An 8,212-nucleotide genomic window follows, 5' to 3' on the forward strand; every position below is an offset into this window, starting at 1 on the left:
AGATATTGAGTTTGAATCTCAATATACCATACTAATGATATTATGGTGACCAAGGTAAAATCATGGGTATTGGATGAAAAGTTATGAAATTCGACCCATTGAATATGTTCCATTCCATGAAGTGAATGCGGTAGCAATATATGATAAGTCTGAAATATGACAACTTACTTCATTCTTAAGGTGTATGTGGTAGCAGTGCATAATATATGATAAGTGATTGAATGCACGAATATAATAATGATCATCAAAAGTGATGATATTTTCACACGCTTATATGATTATAAGATATGCAAGAGAAAAATTCTCTACGTCATATGTATGCCTCGATTTGCTTCTGAAGTAGCAAAATCTTGAAAGAGGTTATAAGTTATCATAATTTGATAGGCTTAAGGCATGAATATATTCCATTCCTGAAAATGAGAAACTTATTAATGCAAACGTGCACTTAATTGTGATTTTATCACAACTCACCTTCGAAAGAGGTTGAATAATTTTGAAATCTACTTCTGAAGTAGTAAATCTGAAATTTATTCATGTAATAGTAAATCTTAAATTTACTAAAGAAAAAGTACATGTCATGGTAAAGTTGGAGTTTACTAGAATAAAAGTTCATAAATTGATATGAACGATTGTGACATCTCGAAGATGTGCATGTATTGAAGAACTAGAAGATTCTTCAAAAATTGTTTATGTCGTTTGTTCTCATGATAAGTTGGTTGGACCAACTAATATTGGAATTGGATCCCTTCAAATCTGAAAATTATAAAAGGTGAATAAGGGCCCGTTCATCTATCATGTGATATGTTAAAATGATGCATCAATAAGATGATCACATGTACATTCATTGTCAACCTGCAGTTTGACATTCATAAAGTTGCTTGCTCAATAAAATTGAGTTAAGAACATAATTTTTAGATTATGCAATCAAGAAATTTATCTTGATGATGATGGTTTGGCATTGAATGCCTTCGATAAATAGGTAAACCATCGCTAATAAGAACAAAACTTCATGTATCGATCTAAAATATAATATATTGCAATAGCATTTGTATGCATTAGACCAATAAATTATGATTATTTCTTCCCTCTCAATTGGTTCAAGATCGGGAACCAATTATTTCATCTAATAATTTTGATGTGCGGTATACGATTAATGAATAGACCATAATGCACAAAGATGGATTCCTCAAAGAAGTAAAGGATGTATGTTAGTTTTCCTAACATAAGGGGGGATTATAAGTGCTATGAAATATGTTAGGAATTATCACCAGATCCTCATCCAAAATATAATTCAAGTCAAATGCCGAAAGTATCTCATATTAAGCGCAAGTGTTCTTATTTTGTATTCTTAAAGGACAAAGTCTATGCATGCATGAAACATGGTAAACTAATCGGTTCCAAATGAAATAGTTCTTGAAAAATAAGGAGCAAATAATCATAATAAGAACGCAATGAGCTCTTGAAGAGCCTATGACATAACACTTCATGAAACCTTATAAGAGGTTCATGTACCTGAAAATAATGAAGTGATGAGATCTCAAAATGTTATGTCGCATTGTGAATCGATAATAAATGATATACCATCAATATCTTTGACACAATATTGACGCAATATTGTAAAAGATTACGAGGATCTTAATTCTACGTTAATTTAACCATGCTGATGTAGAAACATTTATCAAGTGACATGAAAGGATGCATCTTGGTAAGTATTAAACTTATTTGATTTGTAGTTCAGATATTTGAAGATGCCACTCTTGAAATGTTGAGTATTGTCACTTGACAAAACTTATGTGAAAAAACTTTTAAGGATTCAAAATGTTTGAAGCATATAAAAGTTTCTGGAAAACTTATTTATAATCCTTATAATATATAAGCTTACTGCTTGAACATCATTGGAACTCTTGGAGAATTTTCAAAGCAATAGATTATTTACTGAAATTCAAAATATATCGAATTGGATTAGTTATGAAGTACCATATCTTAGTGCAATTGATGCACTCATGTACCTTGTAAATACTACAAGGCCTCTAGCCTTTTCAGTCAATTTGTTAGCAAGGTATATTTCTGCTACTACTATGAGACATCAAAATGGGATAAAACACATGAGATTGTTTTATTCTAAAGACTGCAGTTCCGATCTTATTGGTCATGCTGATGTTGGGTACTTATTTGACCCGCATAAAGCTCGATCTCAAATAGGCTATGTGTTCATATGTGGTGGTACTGTCATATCTTGGAGATATACAAAGCAGTCTATCGTAGCCACTTCATCGAATCATGCTGAGATAATAGTTATTCATGAAGCAAGCCAAGAGTATGTATGGTTGAGGTTCATGATACATCTCATTCGAGAAAAATGTGGTATGAAATATGACAATCTACCCACAATTTTATACAGAGATAATTCAGCATACATAGCACATCTTAAAAGAGGATTCATAAATGGAGATAGAACGAAGCGCATTTTGCCAAAGCTTTTTTACATACATGAGCTACAAAAGAATGATGATATTAACGTGCAACAGATTCATTCAACTGACAATGTAACTGATTTATTCACCAAATCTTCTCCAATTACAACTTTCAAGAAGATGTTGTACAAGATCGAGATACAAAGGTCAAGGATGTTCTCATTAGGGGGAATTAATATGCGTTGTACACTTGTTCCCTTACGAGGTTTTGTCCCACGGATTTTCCTTGTAAGGTTTTTAATGAGGCAGCCGAAATGCGTATTATTAGAGATGTGTACTCTTTTTCCTTCACTAGATTTTTTTCCTACTGGATTTTTTCTAGTAAGGTTTTAACGAGGCACATTAGCTACCAATTAGACATTCAAGGGGGAGGGTGTTATAAATGTATTTACATTATAGTGAATGTCTATCAAGATCTATCAAGATCTACTTTGATATCTATTAGGATTTGAAGCATCTGTCTTTTACTCAGACTAGAAGTAAATTTCCCCTATAAATAGAGGGGTTTTATTCATTGTATTGGCAATCTTATGATCTCTCATCCCTCAAGAGAAGAAATAAGAATTACTCTTTCTATTCTCTCCTCTTCTTCTTCTTCTTTGTTCTTTAGTTATTTCATAACAAAATGATATCTTACAAATTACTTGAGTTTTCATAATTAACATTAAAATATCATACACTCTAGTGCTTATTTTAATATTAGATCAAACACATTCTCTTATATTAAACAACTAATTTTAATGTTCTACTTTATTTAAAAACTATACACTAGAATAAATTAAAATTATAAATATCTATTTATTAACATTTTTTTTATAGAATCTTATTGATCTATACATAAATTGATTTTAAATATATTTAAATTCGTTTCATGTGTGTGTAACAAACGAAAATAAGGATAGGAATGAAAGTCTTAATAAATCATAATGTTAAAAGATTGCTTTTACGTCTTGTCTTATATACATCAAGAATAAGAGATTAATTTAATATAGTAAGCAAGAAATTTCTTTTAAAATGGTTTGTCTATCTGATGAGGAAATTTACTATCTCAAATAAGAAGAATCTAAAGAATTAACAAAAGTTAATATGATATATGTTTTACTAATATAACATGAGGTAGTTAATAGTACATTTTAAATATGTTGTTTAAAATAATTTTAAAAGATGATTAGTAAGTAATTATGTTTTCATAATTTTTATGTATTGTAAATCTTTGTAATGATATATATCAAGTGAAGTTTTGAAATCATGAAGGGATTCGCTTATTGTGTATAATATAATAGATACACGTCTATTCAATAATTATGAGTATTTTTTAAATTATTTTACTATAATATAGTAATAACTACTTTATGCAATTAAATGTGTGGCCAAAATTAATTTTACTTTTTTATCATTTATGAAACATATGCGAGTATTTACACATCCACTGATAAACTACATCTCCCAAGTATTTCAATTTATATAACTTTGATTAGACATTGAATTCAAGATATTCTGCGGTTTTGGATAAGTGCAGAAAAAATTTGTCAGAAATCAAAATTAAAAATATTTAAATAAAAAAAAACTTCAAACATAATTTCTCTTTAAATTTAAAATTATTCTTTTCGTTTGATTCAGGTATATTATTTAAATAAATAAATAAAAAAGGAAAAAAAGTGTATGACCATGAATTCTGAATCTATTACATAAAAGAAAATTTTCAGAACTTCTCCATAACCCTTTGAAGAAAAACAATAGACCCACTTCTTTAAAATGTCACTTGAATTTTTAAAATTTTTCAAAGCATAATCATTAGAATTGAACATGAATTTTTTTTTTTTTTTGAAATTCCCCTCTTTGCATGATGTACAATAAGTTTAAGTTAGACTTTTTGTCAATTGACAAATTTACCCTTGATCGTCCTCCTTATGGGCTCTTCTATATATATAATAATAATAATTAAAAAAAAATATAGAATTTCATTATCTTATTAAATTACCCTTGAAATAAATCATATTTACTAAACTACCCTTGGTCATCCACTTGATAACCTTTCTATATAAACTAGATAGTGATGATCCATGCAAGCACGGGCCAACGTTAAAACATTTTTATCAGCATGGACATATATATTATTTACATATATTATTCACATATAAATATTATATGATTGACAAACATTCATTTACGTATTGTTTACATTACATACATATTTACAAGGTGGGAAGGTATTTAGTCTTCTTTGTAGTATGGAGCAGCAGCAACCGACAAAGAGGAATATTCAAAGTGTAAATCTGTAAGAAAAAAAACAGAGAATGGAGGAGCAGTTAGATAGTAAACATAAGCAATGTAGAAGTTTGAAACACAAGCTCGATAAGTTGCTAGCATTTCTGAAGTCACTCAAGATAAAAGTGGCCTTTTATACATTTTTCTTGTACCCTTATTCCCTATATGAAGCTGTGCATGTTCAATTAGATGGTAAGATACTGCTACTGTAATAATATAACACAATCTATCAATTAGATGGTAAGATACTGCTACTGTAATAATATAACACAATCTATCTTTAGCGTTCAACTTATAGGTTTCTGTAGTCAGAAACTGATTATTTGGAAAATGAAGTTAATGCGAACTAATGTCCAATCTCTACAAATATTGAAAATAAAAAATAGGAAGAGTAACTACAAAAGCAAAGTAAAAATGAATATATAATCAAGTGGACATTGACATGAGAAAGTTGTAAGTATAAATAACATGGTGGATAAAGAAGGAACAATGCACTCACATATTTTCTCGATGGACTACAGTCAATTGCATTAAACAAGCCAAACAATTAGCTATTCAGCTAACACAGCTAACAGGAAAATAATAGTGAAGGATGAAATAGATGAGATAACTCTAAAAAAGATCCTAACCATAAGATCCAAAGCAAGTTGCTCGCTTGCACATATCCAACCTTTACAACGGAGTGACAGTTATGTGTTTCATGTACTCCTCAACTGTTTAGGTCTGAAAATAGTACAACCAAAAAGGCATATCTTACCATCCAAATGGGAGAAGAGCCTTAATATATTGGAATAGTGCATTAAATTTAGATTTTACCTCAAAAATACTTGCAACCAAGCTTCCATAACGTATCCCGAGATCAATTATCCCACCCACTACAATCCAGGATAACTAATCCCGAATGAGTTATCTCATGCATCTTGTCCCAACCAAACATGTTACATGAATTGATGTTGTAGATTTTTCAGGTGATACTTGCAATATAAGGTCCTTTTTTAGCAATTGAAAGGGAAAGATAAGAGTAACAGGAAAAAAGAATTTGCACATTTGAAGACGTTGATTGTCAAATCTGTGATTCTGCTTGTAAAATTTTGAGTACAGTTCTCACTTTAATTGTTCATTTAGTTTTTCTAACTTATTATAATCTTCCTTCTTCTTGAGAAGGTGAATTTGTAAGGTGAAATTCTTTATTTTCACTTTTTATGGTTAATACTTTGTGCAATATGTCATTCATATAAATGACACGAGATATTAGAGAACTATAATGAATCCAAGATATTTGATTTTATGTCTAAAACAGCTACACAATTATTTTTATTGTTTCCTTTCTCCACAAGTGTTCTATGAGCTACTCTTCAACATGTTTGCATCAGCTCCATCTGTACCTAAGAGAAAGAGCAAGAGATGCACTTATTCTCCTCAGAAAATAATGCTTTACCAGGAGCACGAGGACTCCCAACTAATGAACAACTTTAGAATCCAACTTAAAACACTATGATCAGTCTTCACATGGATATATATAATATGTTAATAAGTAAAAAGTTCCAATTTTCCTTATGGCAGAAAAAAAGTGAACACCACAGATGCCAAAAGGTTTCATGTCTTGTTGAAAGGATCCTAATAAAATATGGGTATAAAATCAAAAAGGTTCCACGTCTTTGTTGAAAGGATCCTAATAAAATATGGGTATAAAACCAAAAAGGTTCCACGTCTTTGTTGAAAGAATCCTAATAAAATATGGGTATTTTCCTTATAGCAGAAAAAAAGTGAACAAAACAGATGCCAAAAGGTTCCATGTCCTGTTGAAAGGATCGTAATAAAATATGGGTGTAAAATCAATGTATAAAACTTGCATCAAAACTATAAGTCATACCTGATACAGAGTCCAGAGTCCAGAGCCAATAGATCATAATCAGAAACAAGACCAACCTGCATCAGAAGAGAACTTCAAGCTTCTGTGTGAAATATCATAATACTTGACAAGCATATTATTATGAAATATTTTTGGACTTAATATCTGAAACTAATGTATAAGATTATATCCATATGATACACACAGGCATGAATAGGGGTCTCAGGAGCTAATGCAATAGCGTACTTGTAATATTACTATCTAATATAAATACTATAAAGAAATACTCATAAGCACTCTTAGTTTCATTTTAATGTACTGCGGCTACGTTCTATTAACTATAATTTTCTTAAAATTTTCAGGACTAACCAAAGTACTGGAGTCCAGTAAGTATGTGGAATATATCAAAAACTGAGTCTCTAGAAAGTAAAATTACTAAAAGTGAGAGATGAAGATGTTCCTATTCATGTGCCATCCAAATAATTTGGAAATCAACCATGAAGAATAAAAGAGTGCAAAATTCTACTGCTTCTATTGCCAGGAGAATATTACTACTTTATACTTCATGATTGTTGACAACAACAATATACCCATTGTATTTCCACCAAGTGGGATCTGGAGAGGGTAAAGTGTACGCAATCCATACCACAACCTCAAATGAAGTAGAGATATACAAGAAAAAAATTTTGGATATTAATTTGGTTTACTTCCTAAAATCAAGAACTTCTTTCAAAATCAAGAAGAAACCAACCAATAAATAGCTAATGCAAAAATTTTTGGATATTAATTTGGTTTACTTCCTAAAATCAACTTCTTTCAAAATCAAGAAACCAACCAATAAATAGCTAATGCAAATTTGGTCTGCACGTTGATAATGATAAATAGTTACCCTGCCTGATAGGCTTGGTTCATGGAAAAAGATTGTTACAAGAAACATGAAGTAGATTCTACACTACTTATAATCCCCTATACCATTAAATAACTTACTCGATTGGTGCAACTACGTAGCATTTATAAAACCCCTCTTTTTCCAATCAGTAAGTTGTACACGGGGAAAACTGATCGTACCTCGCTTCATACCCTACTTTTGACATCTCGACTCTTTGTACCCTTTTTCGTCGAACTTTGGTTGAAAGATTTTCTTCCCAGACTATTTTTAGTATCTAACAATTGAATTGAAAAATAGAAAATGGCTTGGGAAGAAACGGGCCACACGTGTAGAATGCCATGATTCTGGTTACTTCCTAGAAGAAATATACGTTGCACATAATTGGCAAAGACTAAAGATATCTGTATATATCTGTAGAAAGTACCTTGTCCAACTCCATTTTCAAGTGTTTAATTGTGATGGTACACAAAAATGAGAGCAGCCCGGTGCACTAAAGCTATCAAGGCTTGAACCCGTGACCTCCTGGTCACATAGCAGCAACTTTACCAGTTACAGTACAGTATCGTACATATATAGGCAATACAAAAATGAATCATTTCGTAGAAACTCATTATTCCAAGTCCTTTGAAATGGTTAAAGTGATTCTATTTACCACCATGTTTTCTAGATAGAAAAATCTGTTAGCAGCCATGTACGAGAATTACCATGTCGGGTTCTCGCCTGTTCAAA

The 8,212-nt window shown here is 30.7% G+C and overlaps 1 protein-coding gene across 24 annotated transcripts in view; it reads right to left on the reverse strand.

Annotated features, from left to right (window-relative positions):
• Positions 1 to 4,564: 4,564 nt before the first annotated feature.
• The window catches only part of LOC107856965, a 19,859-nt gene continuing 16,211 nt past the window's right edge, over positions 4,565 to 8,212 (reverse strand). For 14 of the 24 annotated variants that reach the window (XR_001670750.2, XR_007044050.1, XR_007044057.1 and 11 more), the window contains 2 exons: positions 5,372 to 6,671; positions 4,565 to 4,750 (listed from right to left, as the gene is read on the reverse strand). The gene's annotated coding sequence lies outside the window, so the exon portion shown is untranslated. Of the gene's footprint in view, positions 4,751 to 5,371; positions 8,006 to 8,187 lie in introns of all 24 variants that reach the window. The other 10 variants (XR_007044037.1, XR_007044051.1, XR_007044040.1 and 7 more) reach the window with 10 other exon arrangements.

This window comes from Capsicum annuum, chromosome 8 (assembly GCF_002878395.1).
Source record: "Capsicum annuum cultivar UCD-10X-F1 chromosome 8, UCD10Xv1.1, whole genome shotgun sequence".
In the NCBI taxonomy this organism is placed as follows: Eukaryota; Viridiplantae; Streptophyta; class Magnoliopsida; order Solanales; family Solanaceae; genus Capsicum; species Capsicum annuum.